Source organism: Girardinichthys multiradiatus, chromosome 7 (assembly GCF_021462225.1).
Source record: "Girardinichthys multiradiatus isolate DD_20200921_A chromosome 7, DD_fGirMul_XY1, whole genome shotgun sequence".
In the NCBI taxonomy this organism is placed as follows: Eukaryota; Metazoa; Chordata; class Actinopteri; order Cyprinodontiformes; family Goodeidae; genus Girardinichthys; species Girardinichthys multiradiatus.
Window position 1 is genome coordinate 48,820,530 of NC_061800.1, and position 15,705 is coordinate 48,836,234.

Below are 15,705 nucleotides of genomic sequence, written 5' to 3' on the forward strand. Positions count from 1 at the left end.
GCTGTAGAGATTTATGAGTCCTTGACATTTGCATAAAACAAATCCAATGTTTTGTTTTCTCTGGTAGAGCAGCTGACAAACTGTTGAAACGTTGGAAGTGTAGCAGAGAGTGAAGCATGGTTAAAATCACCAGAAATTGCGACGAAAGCATTGGGGTTTTGTGTCTGTAGCTTAGCAACAACTGAGCTGATGGCATCACATGCAGTGTTGGCAACAGTGGAAGGTGGAACGTAAACTGTTGCCAAAATAACACTGGTGAACTCTCTGGGTAAATAATATGGACAAAAACTTACTGCCAACAGTTCAATATCTGGACTGCAGAGATGACACTTCACAGTTACATGTCCTGGATTACACCATCTGTTGTTCACAAGTACTGCCAGTCCACCTCCTTTACATTTGCTGCTCCTCTTTAAATCTCTGTCTGCTCGTATGGTTAAAAAGCCCGGCAGAGAGACGCTGGAGTCGGGGATATGATCCTGCAGCCATGTCTCAGTAAAACACATAATACTGCATGCCCGGTACTCTGGCTGGGTCCTTTGTAGGGCTTGGAGTTCATCCAACTTGTTTCCCAACGATCTCACATTGCCCATCATAACCGACGGAAGAGATGGTTTGAACTTCCTCCTTCCCTCTCTTCTCTTTGCTCCTGCTCTGCATCCATGGCGTCTCCTTTTCAACTCATCAGGGATTTGGGGTTGTAGTTGAAGTATTATTTGAGCTTTTGAGATATTAATCAGCTGCTCCCGGTTGTAAGAAACAACCCCGTTGCCACGTATAACACATATATGTGACACATATAATGTGTCAGATATCCTGTATATTTCAACTGAAAAATAAATAAGTCTATTCTGTGTGCAAACCTTTAAACTAATGTTTGGTTGAAGCACTTTTTCATTGAATTTCAGCATTCAGTGTTCTTTGATAGGAGCCTATCAGTATGTTGCATCTTGACTCTCCAGTATTTCTCCAGTATATCTTGAATAAGTTCACTAGCGCTACCAGAATGTGTGGAAAACTCAGGTCCACAGCCATCCTCGGGTGACTCCACAGATTTAGTTCTGGGCTCTAGCTCAGTCGTCCCAAATGATAAATTTCATTGTAGGCATAGTGTACAAAAACATCAGGTTTAGGTACATCAGACCATATCTACCAAAGAGGTTTTGGGATCTTAAAGCCATGTCTGAAGTCTTTTGTCTTTTATCCCTTGTTCTCATATGCAACAGTTCAGTTCTTCCTTTAATTAATAGTTCATGTGAATTTCATGTTCACACGATTCTAAATTCCCTAATAAAAATGTTTTAAGACCTATTTAATATTTTAACTGTTTAATGCCTGAAAAATATTTTATTTTCAAGATCACATCAAGGGAAGATGATTTCTGTTAACCATCTATAATTGAAATGAGCGTTTCTTACAAAAAAGGCAGGAAGAAAAATCTAATCCATAAATAAACTGCTGGCCTACGCCACAGTTCTGGCTTACAGTTTTTTTCCCCTGTTTTCATGAAAATAAACAATTTCACTTAAAAAAGGAATTCCAAATTAATAAACCATGAGAGGAACACAATGAAACTGACTGGTGGTAACAGGAGGATCTGATCCTGAATGAGAACATCAAGTATTTCTACTGGGGAGTTTGATTAACTGACTGCTAGACAGCTGAGTTAACGAGCAGATAGGAGACTGCTGGGGGGGTACCAGGAGTTGAGACATGGAGGGAAGCTACCAGGTGGATCAGGGAGCACAGAAATCCATCACTAACCGAAGTAAATACTGGCGGAGAACCGGGAGGCGAGAAAGAAACAGGATATCAGGAACTACGATTAGAGGAAACAAATGTAACTATAGACCACCACACAGAACAGAATATAAATACCAGGGCCAAGATTCGAACCTGGGACTTTGGTACAGAACACAAAATCACAAGGAATCTGAAAACTAAGGAATGAACTAAACATGAAAAGCAAAAAGTGACAAATCCTAAAATAAAGCAAAACACTAAGTCCCAAAGATGACGAAGCTCAGAGTCAAAGCTCGAGCTCACAGATGATGATGAGGGAAAAACAGTGCATGAGATCAACCCTGCTCTAAAAACATGTTTCTGATGAGTTCCTGAGACCTCAGCATGAAGCCTGAGAGTCAGATGATTGTCTCAGCTGCAAATAAAGACAGGAAGCTCCTGCGTCAAGATCTGACCAAATCAGACCATTTGTGTTCTTTACAACCACTTCTTTATAAGTAAAATGTTCCTCAGTGCACCTTCCCGTCTTTGTGTGAAGATCAGATGAATACAAATCATAACGTTCTACACTTAAACCAGAAGAACATGAGGCTGCAAGCCATGTGAGTATCTGATGTTTCTCCAGTCACTTTGAACAAAAGAGTTTTTTATTTGGTCCAGGTTTGCAGTTTATAAAACTTAATCTTATTTACCTTTTCAGTCATGTTCCCATTTCTTTGATGTGACACTCCATTAAAAAGACATTTCAGCTGCAGTTGGCCAGCCGAACATCAACTGCCAGCTCTTCATCAGAGTTTCCATAAAGTTCAGAAAGTGACAGAGAGCAGCTTGCTGTGAAAAGGCCAAAGCAAATCACCGTTTCTCTTCAAACGTGGAGCCACCATCCGTCCATCCATCCATCCATCCTACCAGACTGGGAACAAAAACAAATGACCTCAGCAGCGTTAAACAGAGCATACCTTCATTCTGGTTACAGTGAGGTGACAAATCAGTCATAAAACACACGTGTCTCCAGGCCTGAGTCCATTTTCTTCCAACCTCCTCAAGGAATTTCTTGGTTTTCCACATTTCCTGTTTACTTACTTTCCTCTGTCATGATTTCTTTCTCAATTTAGGCACACAGAACGGCCATGTTCTCACTGAAGCTCATTAGCGTTACCATTTCACTTTTACTGATCGCATCCATCCATCCATCCATCCGTCCATCCATCCGTCGGTCCATCCATCCGTCCATCCGTTAGTCCATCCATCCATCCATCCACCCACCCATCCACCCACCCATCCAATCCTCCACCCAGGAGGATAAAAACTATAGCATCAGACATGCAAGACTCTTATTCTGAAGGTCATGGTTCAAAGATGTCAAAAGAACCACACTATCTGCAAAATGCAATGATGAGACCCTGAGGTCTCCCTCATGGTTAATGTGATCCTTTCCTTTCTTCAAGGAGACAAATGTGTTCAAATATTTCTTATCTGTTACACTCTGTCTTCAAAGCTGAAAAGATGGACTGCTGTTTACTTTAGGCTGAACCTAGAAATAAGGTTCATGTGTCACGTTCTGTTGGTGGTTATCTGGGAGTATTATGGTGTGGCCAAATGAAGAATTTGAGGTTCTGCAGATTATTATTATTTTAGTGGCATTGCTGATGTGAGTCAGGAATAAAACAATAGATTTGATTGATGCAGAGTTAGTAAATATCTCTGTTCTGAAAGTCAAACTTATAAAAGCTGCAGCTGCAGGACGTTAAATCATGATGTTGGCTGCTGAGCTCAACTATTAAAAGCATTTTTAAAAACAAACTGTGAGCATCATCCCACGAGCAAGAGGTAACGTTCATCAGGTTTCATTCTTCCACTTATCTGAAACATGAGATTAGATAAATCTGTTGCAAGCAGATGAACCTTTTAAATAAGATTATCTTCTCTTGGTTGTTCTGACTCAGATGGAAGGAATGTTTTCCTGTCAGAGGGAACATCTTGGTTTTTATGATCACTGATGGAGGTGGATTTATCCAGCACGCAGCCAAAGCTGGGAATGTTTCAGATTTTCTTTTCATCCCAAACCAGCATATTTACCTAAAACCAGTGCATCGACTGGGTTATCTCACAGCAAACAGCTAAATGAAACATAAATGCAGAGGGTTCACATGATCTTCTCTGCTCCTCATGGCTGCTCCCACTGCTGTGCAGCTTGCTGCTGGACCTCCTGCTTGTTTATACTGGTGTATAAATAAAGCTGACACATCCTGGAGTTACTGGGCTTCAGTTCTTACACTGAATTCTTATTCTCCATCTATATAATATCAAGCAACAGTTTTAAAACACCAGTTCTTTAAGATCTTCAGCTTTTCCAGCAGCTCATTAGGAACAATATGATGATATAAAATAGAATTAGTAATCACTAATCAGTACAGCAAATAACAAACTGGAGTGAGAGTGAAATCTTCCTGTGGTGGGGAAAGGAGCTCCTGGGTTGATCTTTTGACAGGAGCCTCCTGCCATTGCTGCTCCTGAGGGCCTCTATGGTTCTTCATCATAGATTACCACTCACCAGTCCAACCAGTTGCTGTTTCTGTCCATGAAGGTGAAGCTCCATAAGTAAATAAAATAACAAGTAATGTTGATTCTTTTCGTTTTCAGCTATTCTGTTGTAGATCAGCTGCAGTGTTTGGACCAAGATTCAGTTCATGGAAAGATGGACTCTGGAATACATTGGTAAACAGAGGAGTTGCTGGTCCACTTGGTGACTGTAGGGGACCCAAACAATCCCCCTCCACCACCTTGCCTAACAGCTGGTGTGAGGTGTTTTTGGCTGATCTGCTGTGTCAGGTTTTCTCCATCATGGTTCTGCACATCATGGTCTAACATCTCTGCTTTGGTCTCCTGAGTCCAAAGGACATTCTTCCTTATTAATTTATTCAGAAGTAGCTTTGTTCACCTAAGTCCTGCTACCATCTTCTGCCATCTTGTCTTTAGAGAGAAGCGGCTTTCTCCTTCATCCCTTCCAAGCAGCCATACTGGTTCAATGTGGGAACCTTCAACCTGTAACCTTCTAACTGGGGCCTCTGAGCTTTTGAAGTCCACCATAAATTGTTGACGTATGAAGTGTGTCAAAAAAGGACACCAATACCTTCATTAAAACAACCCAGTATCCCTGGTATCTGGATTCCTATAAAAGCCTTTTCTGTTTAGTAGCATCACCGCTTCTGATACAAATACCCATGCCTGAAGTCCAGTGTTCTGTTCTGTCTCTTACACTGCAACACGACAGGTCCAATGTGTGGAGAAGGTGTCAACTGACATGAATCAGCACACTGCTACTAATCTGCATTTCCTTTAAGCCTGGTAAGATGGCCACTGCTGATGTCTTTCCAGCTTGGCTTTGTGTGTGACACATGGCTGTAGGCTGCAGAGCAGCAAAGTGACCAAACTTTTGCTGTGGGTTTATAGGATGAAGAGCAGCTGGCAAGGTTTATGGGGTTTTAATTTAATACAACAGGAGCAGGGCTGCACGGTGGCGCAGTTGGTAGCACTGTTGCCTTGCAGTAAGAAGGTCCTGGGTTCAATTCCCAGCTGGGGGTCTTTCTGCATGGAGTTTGCATGTTCTCCCCGTGCATGCGTGGGTTCTCCCTGCGTACTCTGGCTTCCTCCCACAGTCCAAAGACATGCCTGATTGGTCACTCTAAACTGCCCTTAGGTGTGTGCATGGTGGTTTGTGTGTTGCCCTGCGATGGACTTGGCAATCTGTCCAGGGTGTGTCCTGTCTCTTGCCCATAGACTGCTGGAGATAGGCACCAGCTTCCCCACAACCCACTATGGAATAAGTGGTAGAAAATGACTGACTGACAACAGGAGCAATGGTTTAACAACAACAGCAGACAAACAAACTTGAAATCTCCAACCAGCTCCACAAAGTATCTGTTCATCTGAAGAACATCAAGCTGGTCTTCAGTCAGAACCTGTTTTGAAGTGGATTATTATAATTAGACTGGAACGACTGTATTAAAATGAACCGAATCTAAATAGCTTATTTTTCTGGCCTGAAATAATTTTAGCTGTAAATTGAAGCCGCATAAACAAACTGAAGGAAAGGTACATGAACGTAGCTGTTCACTAGAAAGTGTTCCTGGTGTCTTTTTTAATGTTTTATCTCCATTAAGTGAAAAAATTTGAAATTCATTTCATGTTTCACTTCAGTGATTGGAACAAAATAGATCAAACTGTACTACAGAGCTGTGAAAAAAGTATTTACCCCCTTAAAGATTTCTTCTGGTTTAGATTTTTTGTCAAACCTAAAAGCATTCAAAAAATGCAATCTTCATCTTTGTCTCAAATAAACATTTATTTGAAACATTTAAACAGACAAGGGCCAAATACTTTTCCACAGCATTTTCTGCCCTATTTCATGTGTCCAATTAGAGTTGTCCAACATCTTGTCTTAGAACCATTGGTTCTGTTTCATAAGTCGGTATAAGTTGAAGCGAGAAGAAGGAAAGATCGAGTAGTTTTGGAAGTTTTTGTTCTCTCAGATCACCAGTTCAGACTAGTTGCTCAGCACTTAGAGGAGGCCTGGGAAGCCCCTGGGACAGGGAAGAAAAGGGTTTCATTGTGGTTTTTATGGTGACTCGGGAGCTCAGGTTAGAAGGAGAATAGTTCTGCAGCTCAATATGAAAGTCATCACCAACCCCCGACTTTTAAGGCTGCTGTGGAGAGACAGATAGCCAACAGTGTGAGTCATCAGGAGAAGCATGTGTGCTGCTGCAGCAGTAAAACATCAGTCCTCCCCTTTCCTCCTAAGCCATTTGAGGCCACCAGGAAGGGAAGCCGAGCTCCCACGATTGTGGTTTAACTCTACCAACTTTATACTTCTTCAAATGGAAAAAGAACCAGAAGCATCATCGTTTCTGATCTTTGTTTCCAACGTCCAGTAAACAGATCTGTGGTTGCTTTCCCTCTGATATCCCTAATGTTAAAATCTGTCCAGAGCAAAACATTTTCATTCATCAAGAGGCTAAAACCTCTGCAGCCGACTTTTACTAAATATATGGCAGCGTTAAAGATCACATGGAGGAACCAAATCTGAGCTTGGTGATAACAGCCCGTTTATCCTCTGAAGGACTCCTGGCGACATGAAGCTGTCACTGAATCATTTAAAGAGGCTGCTCATGGGGAGTTACAGTTTCTCACAGAGAAGCAAATTAAACAAACAACACTCACAGCTGTCTCATTTAAACACCAAATTTAATCTTCAGTTGTTGTGAAGCTCATTTCAAATGTTTGAGAAACATTAAACCATATTTTCAGCTGGCGTCGTATTAAGGCTGATCTGTGTTTGAATGATTCATTGAAGTAAAGTTTGTCATAACTAAATGCTCTATAGCTGTTAGCATTATCTCAGCAGTTAGCATGCTAGCACTCAAATAGTTTGACTTTTAGAACAACAAACAAAGGCAAACACCATGGATTAAATAATATTTAGGTTGCCGGTTTATCCTTGGTCAAGACACTTTACCTGCCTTGCCTGCTGATGGTGGTCAGAGGGCTCGGTGGAGCCGATTGTATGGCAGCCTCACTTGTGTCAATCTGCCCCAGGGCAGCTGTGGCTACAATGTAGCTCACCACTTTCAGTCTTTTACCATTGTTTTATCCTAAACTAATTTTCTCTGCCCAGACACAACCTCCTACGCGAACCGTTCTGATAAACAGGAGTGTAGAAGGTCTAAAGGGCGTAGGGTTGCATGGCGAAGGTGGACAGTCACTCTAGCACCTTGGGAGACCTCTGCAAGGCTGGCACATGCAGCAGGTGGGCAGGGCTGCGGTTTGTACGGCGTAGCTCTGTCAGGGCAGAGAAGAAACCTGTGGTCGATCATCTCATCTTAAACATGAATAAAACAAAGGAGATGATTAAAGATTTTAAGAGAAACAGGAATAGGTCAAACACTATTTCCACCATGGGAAAATAGGTGGAAATGGTGGAGGAGTATAAATACCTCAGTGTTGTTGTGACTATGAATCTGAGAATATTATTTAATATTTAATATTAATATTTTATCAAATAATATTTGGGTCTGTTAAGGATTGTCCTGTGAATACCAGCCCAGTAAGGTGATGGTATTAGGACAAAATAGAAAGGTGTGAGACGAGCTCTGACATTATTGAACAGCATAAACTCTGCACATATATGGAATAAATTCACACAATTTATTAAAATACAAGAATTTATTAACAAAAATAAGTCAACTCAAAGTCAAACATATTTCAATCAACAAACTCTTTACTTTGCTAAAACAATTCAACTAAACTACCAAGCAGAATGAAAGAATAATGACAACTAATGGACTATGTACAATATTAACAAGTTGATTAAAGATGATTAGAAATCATGACCAAAAAGAGTGATGCAACATTACCATGAAATGTTTATGTTTGAGAACCAAGGATTATCTTGAAGAATCTGGAAATGAAGTTAAGTTAGTCTTAGAACCAACTTAGACAATAATCAGCAACCTTTAGACAACCATTCACAATGCAAGATCAGATAAAATATTATTTTAATAAAATAATGTTTTAAATAATGATCTGCTGAATAAAACCAACCTTCTGGATGACTAATTCTCAACGGTGTCTAATTAGCTGCCTTTATTTATTGAAATAATATTTGAAGAAATATTATTAAGGGAATATTTTGGAAAGAGCCAAATCTTTCTGGAGAAATGGGGCTTAATGGTGTTTACTTAGTTTACATAGTAAAATGATGTTTAGGGACATATCATTTACTGGACTGAAAACTAACAACTTTCTGGTTAAATATTCCCTAGCAGGCAAGCATGTGTTCTTAGCTTGTTAGCAGTTAAAGCTAACAAAAGAAGCTGATAGCTTAGCACTAGAATCAAACACACACCTGGACAACCGACTGGAGTAGAGATGCAACTGTGAAGCCGACTACAAGAAGGAACAGAGCAGCCTGTACTTCTTGAGGAAGCTTGGGTCTTTCGGTGTTTGCAGCAAGATCTTCTATAAGTCTGTTGTGGAGAGTGTGATCTCTTCTGCTATCATCTGCTTGGGTATCAGCATCAGAGCCAGGGACTTTAAAAAGCTCAAGAAACTAATGAAGGCTGGCTCTGTTCTGGAGACTCTCTAGAACCTCTGGATTCAGTGAAGATGGGGGCCAGTTGGTTGGCGCAGGCTCTCTGGCATGATGGGGAGACATTATCAGGTCCTGAGACCTTAATTGTTTTCAGGCACTGAAAGATCCTATACACATCTTCCTCTGAGATCCTTAGTGCAGGCAGGGAGGTGGTTGGTGTATGAATTTGTGTCTGAATAGGATGTGGAGGAGTTGGGTTGAGGTATGAACTGCTGCTTTTCATACCTGCAGTAGAAGCCATTCAACTGATTTGCCAGGCGAGGATTCTGCTCAGGGTTGGGGGAAGGTCTCCTGTAGGCAGTCAGGTTTTTCAAAGCATTCCAAGCAGCAGAAGCGTCTCCATGTGAGAAGCTTTTCTTTAGCTTCCCACATGGAGACGCTTCTGCTGCTTTGATCTGCTTGGTCAGTTTGTTCCTGGTCTGCTTATACAGGGCCTGGATCCCACTGCTGTGAGCCTCTTCCTTATCACTGCGCAGCTGCCTCAGATGAGCAGTGAACCAAGGTTAATTGTTATTGTATGTGCAGAAGGTCTTGGTCTGCACACATGTCTTCACATAAACTGATGTATGATGTCACCACCTCAGTAAGTTGGTTTAAATCAGTGGCTGAAGTTTTAAAAACAGTCCAATCTGTGCAGTCAGAGCAGACCTGTAACATCGGACTCACTGGTCCACTTAACAGTCAGAACCACCGGTTTGGAAGCGTTTAATTTCTGCCTGTAGGTTGGAATGAGATGGAGCAGAGAGTGATCAGAAAGTCCCAAAGCAGCCCTGGTGACAGCATGATATGCATCCTTTAAAGTTGTGCAGCTGTGTTCCAGAGTGTTTTTATCCCTTGTGGGACACTTAATGTACTGTCTGTGTTTAGGAAGTTCATTGGGGAGGTTTTTGAATTGAATTGAATGTGTTACAAAGTTTAAGAGGTATAAGGCACTGCTGGTAAATCAGGCTGATCAAAGACCAGTTCTGTTTGGAGTGGGTGTAATCTGAGGTCGTTTAGACTGTGATTGTGCAGTGATGGAGATGACCGTAGCTTTTTCTTGAGTTTTGAGTTTAAGACTTTTTTTTTCAAACTTTTCCAGTGTGAAGGTCTGCTTTGATTCATCCTTCCAACCATCACAGCTCATGAAGTTGGACTCTTTGCCCATTTAAGGTCATTCACTCTAGTGACATATCTTTAGCTCATCAGCATGAATATATCAAAAAAGGTGGATTTTAATGTGAATCTTTAAATTCAGTATCTGAGTCTGTGCTGGTTCTTCTGTAGGTATTGGATCATAATTTGTTACAGTTACTGAAAGGTCTAAAACCAAAGGATTCTGTCTGTCCGTTTTCTTCATATTTCTTCATCAGCCTCTCTCCTGGAGGCTTCTGTTTTGACTCTAAATTTGTTGCAGCTCAGCAGTTCTTGTTCAGTTTTTTTCCTGCAGAATATTCCAGAAACGTGAAACATTAAATTTATGTTGATGTTATTCAGACAAACGGTCCCATCTGTAATTCTGTGCAGCTGTTGCTCTTAAAACTGGGAGCTCTTGCATGCAGTTTAAAGGGACACAGAACCGGGTTCTTTCCACACATTTATCTTCTCTGGTACCATGAAACCACTTTACAGTATTGGTTCTGTCTGATAAGCTGTATAGTTAAGCAGCTACCATTAAAACTTACATTTTTATATTGAATGCAAGAAGGAAGCTCCCTTCCTGTACACATCCAATGATCTTTCCCTGATTAGTTAAATATTGAGGTTAAGTTCCAAAGTTTTGTGTTGTTATACTTAAATGAGCTTAAGGTCCACTTTGTTTGGGTCAGAAACCAAGCATTTTTCTGTGAGAGGTCCACTTCTTGATGTTTCATCACATAAACAAAAATACTCCTGATGTTCCACCAGTATTGAGCTGAAAGAATTTCATCAGTAGAAAAATGTAAATTAGCATAAAAGTTTGTGCATTTTATGGTTCCCCAGACTGCAGCAATGGAAACTAAATCTGATATTTCAGAGAGTGAATATAATTGGCTGATGCTGCAGAGCATTACATTATACAATATAATGCCCTGCAGCATCAGCCAAGCATTAGGGCACGGGAATGCTAAGGATAGCATGTTAAAGGACCTACTCAAATATTAAAGTTAATTATTCAAAACACTCTATATATAAACGCTATATATCACACGTTCAGCAGGTGGTCTGGCAGAAAATGATGTTTTCATGTGATGTCATCACCAGACCATGTTGTTTATCTTTCACATGTTCATGATTCATGTTGTCCTGCTGTCTGCTGCTCAGAGCTCCTCAGTCCTGCATGATTTAAGGTTTTTCTGTTGCAACAAACCTTCAGATGTTTTAAATTATTTTCTCAAAGACCATCAGTGTCTCCAGAGGACTGACTCATTCAGGTCGGTGTGCTAAGGTAGAGAAAACCCTGAAAAACATGCAGGACAGACTTAGTAAGAGGGATGATTCTCCTTCTCCCTGCTTTGTTTGTCTCCGTCCCCTGCTCTGGCTGCACCAGGGGGTGGAAATCTTTAGGCACTTCATGACTGGATTAGATTAAGTTCAAAAGGTCAGAAATTGGTTATAAATCTGTTATTGATGCAACATGTGCCCATCCTTACTTAGCACCAACGAGCTCAGCAACTTCAACAAAACAGGAAGGGAGCCCAAGGCGTTCCCAGGCCAACCGAGAGACATAGTCCCTCCAGCGTGTCCTGGGCCGTCCCCTGGGCCTCCTCCCGGTGGGACGTGCCTGGAACACCTCCCGAGGAAGGCGTCCAGGAGGCGTCCGGTATAGATGCCCGAGCCACCTCAACTGGCTCCTCTCGATGTGGAGGAGCAGCAGTTCTACTCCGAGCTCCTCCCGGATGGCCGAGCTCCTCACCCTATCTCTAAGGGAGTGCCCGGCCACCCTACGGAGGAAGCTCATTTCAGCCGCTTGTATCCGGGATCTCGTTCTGTCGGTCATGACCCAAAGTTCATGGCCATAGGTGAGGGTAGGAACGTAGACCGACCGTTAAATCGAGAGCTTTGCTTTTCGGCTCAGCTCTCTCTTCACCACAACGGGCCGGCACAGTGCCCCCATTACTGTGGCAGCCGCACCGATCCATCTGTCGATCTCCCGCTCCATTCTTCCCTCACTTGTGAACAAGACCCCGAGATACTTAAACTCCTCCACTTGAGGCAGGAACTCCCCTCCAACCTGAAGAGGACAAGCCACCCTTTTCCGGTTGAGTACCATGGCCTCGGACTTGGAGGAGCTGATCTTCATCCCAGCCGCTTCAAACTCGGCTGCGAACCGCCACAGTGCATGCTGTAGGTCTTGGCTAGATGGGGCCAGCAGGTAGTCCTTCTCTATGGCCTCACCGAACTCCTCCTAGGTCCGAGTTTTTGCCTCTGCCACAGCCCAGGCCGCAGCACGCTTGGCCTCACGGTACCCGTCAGCCGCCTCAGGAGTCCCACAAGCCAACCACAGCCAATAGGACTCCTTCTTCAGCTTAACAGCGTCCCTTACTGCCGGTGTCCACCACCGGGTTCTGGGATTGCCGCCGCGACAGGCACCACAGACCTTACGGCCGCAGCTATGGGCAGCAGCATCGACAATAGATGCGGAGAACATGGTCCACTCGGACTCTATGTCTCCAACATCCCCCGGGATCTGGTCAAAGCTCTCCCGGAGGTGAGAGTTGAATACATCCCTGGCCGAGGGCTCCGCCAGGCGTTCCCAGCAGACCCTCACTATGCGCTTGGGCCTACCAAGTCTGTCCGGCTTTCTCCTCCTCCAGCGGATCCAACTCACCACCAGGTGGTGATCAGTGGACAGCTCAGCCCCTCTCTTCACCCGAGTGTCCAAAACATGCGGCCGAAGGTCTGATGATACGACAACAAAGTCAATCATCGACCTCCTGCCTAGGGTGTCCTGGTGCCAACTGCACTGATGGACACCCTTATGTTTGAACATGGTGTTCATTATGGACAATCTGTGACTAGCACAGAAGTCCAATAATGAAACACCACTCGGATTCAGATCGGGGAGGCCATTCCTCCCGATCACGCCTCTCTATAAGCTTTCTGCATACCTCTGCTGGTATTTAGGAGTTTTGGTGATGAACTCCAAGCCTTTGAGGTTGGAAGACTCCCTCACCATCACCCTAATCTTTAGTGTCTCCACAGATTCTATTCCTTGATGGAACACCCGCATGGTGTGGACATTTTGCCCAGTCCACACAAGGAGAAATGGGTCAGGGTTAGGCTATAGCAATAAATGGAAGTCAATGGAAGGTCCCTATGAGGATATGTAAACACTAAATGTGTGTGTGTGTGTGTGTGTGTGTGTGTGTGTGTGTGTGTGTGTGTGTGTGTTGCTCCTCAGAGCTCCTAGAAGTATCATATAACCGTGAATCTGGCTAAAGTTGAGAAAGTTTGCTGGTATTTTAGATTTAACTCCAAATTAAAGTCAACTTTAACTGAATAAAATGAAAACAGGCGTTTGTGTATCTTTGCCGTTTCCTTCCTTTAATTTCCTCGGCGCTCACACACACAATGTCCTGAATGAAAGCTGCAGTTTTATAGTTTCTGCAGGTTCTTCTCAGGTTTTCAGGGCTTGAACCTGAACAATCTGGTAAAGCTGCAAAGATGTTTTACTTGTAGATGAGCGACTGAAACAAACAGTCCTTTAAGGACAGAACCGCTTGGGTTTGACTTAAAGATAAACTTTGGTCTCTTATGTTCAGTTTGTTTGTTTCTTTTTAAATGCAGATGTTTTAAATTAGCTTTGGACCAAAAGCCTAAATGTTCTTTTCCAGTGTGTCTTCCCTCTGGTCTACTACTACTCCTCTGGTTTCACATCTTCTTCCCATCTTTCCTGTCTATTTCACAGTCTCCCACATCCTCCTGGAGTCTTCCTCCTGGTCTCATGCTCATGACTCATCAGTTCAAATGAACATGTGTTTTCTGTGGACCTGAGGGAGCTCCTGTCCTCGTTTTAATTGCGCCTCTGCCTCCATCTCTCTAAATGAAAACATGGTGAAACGCAGTTACTTTTGATGATGTTCTACGCATTTATGTGAAGTAATTTATCATACATATTGTGTCGGACATGAGAAACCCATTTACCCGCCGGGGAATAGTGCCCCCTGCTGGCTCAGTCCTTTCCTTATTTACAGACCAGAAGAATCCCTGCAGAAGTATTTTTTTCTGCTGAACTGGCATGGTACCAACCAAACTTCTTTGTTTCTTATTAGGATTTTATGTGACAGACCACATAAAATTTTTGATGAAAAACTGAAATCTAAACAAAAAAGTGTGCTGATGTTTTCTGCCCATCTGAGTCAGAACTTTATAGAACCACCTCTGGCTGCAGGTCCAGCTGCAGATCTTTGGGGGTTTGACTCTATAAGCTTTAAACATCTACAGACTGATGGTTTCTCCATTCATCTTTGCAAAACATCTCAAGTTCAGTCAGATGGATGGAGAACATCTATGAACATCAGTTTTCAAGTCTTGCCACAGATTTTCAGGTTATAACTGGACTTTGACTAGGCCATTCTACCTCAGTTTGACTCCTTTGGATGTGAAGCTCTACTCTGAGCCCTCAGAGCTGCTCTCTCAACCACTTGAGTTGATGAATTAACCCAACGTGGATTATTCAGATCGCAGTAAAAACCTCAGGCATCAGGAGAAATTCACCAAATACTCAGGGAGCAAATGGAAACTCGACACAGAACAGGGGGAGGCAACAATTGAACTCCACTAGAGATGGTCAGACCAGCCGTTTTCCTTCGACCTTCAAAATATATTTGAGTTGAGTTTCTGAAAAATTAGATTTTTGAACAAATCTCATTTCAAGGAAGAGAAAAAGAGGTTTTCCTAAATGATCAGAGCTGGATGGCAGCATCTGTTAGTGCTGTATAAAAAGTGCTTATGTGGGTTTCTGTGGTTTTGTGGACTCTTATTCAGACGTTACCCATCGTTAAGGATTAGATCTTTGCTCTGCAGCTGGAAGCAGAGGCACTGATCTGAAAGCAACCAACCCAGCTGAACTTCACCTCTGTGACATCATGTCGCTGGAATGTGTTATAATGTGAAGCAGAGGCCTCTTTAACTCTCTGAGAACAATAAGCTCACCATTAAGAGACCACTGCTCTTTCAGAACATATGTGCAAAAGACACAAACCAGCCAGATAAATCACTGCTGTTGTTTTCACTCAAACTTGAATCACATTAAAAAAGGGAACCAACAGATTCAACTGAGACCTTCTGCTCTTTGTTCTTCTGTGTTCCTGCAGCTGAACACAGAGAAGAGGGTTGTCTTTTAAACATAGATCAGCAATCTGAGCCCCTTCAAACGGCGCAGACCAGACTGGAAACATGTGGTGCTGCAGGCATGTCAGGAGGCTGCGGTGCAGCCGGGTCACACACAACTATTTTAGTAACAGAATCTGAAGCATGTCTGGAAGAAATCAACATCATCTAAACATCTAAAGAAGCAAAGCAGAACCTCTTTATGTTGAATAAAAAATACAATAAATTCTGGACCACCATCATGTTCTGTTAATTTCCTCTAAAAGTCTAACAAAGAAAAAGGTCCATTAATGAGGCGTTTATAGTTGTTTTATTTAAGATCCAGTAAAATTGACTCGGACTATAAAGTTTGCTGCTGGATCCATGGCAGTGAAAGCTTCTGCTCTGATATGAGCTGTCAGCTCTAAAACCTGGTTTTTGTCTTTAAAACAAAAATAAATCAGAAAATGGTCACCAGCAGGAGGACGCTCTGAGTTCTGTCATATTTCATAAGAGTCGACTGGTCCAAACAAATATCA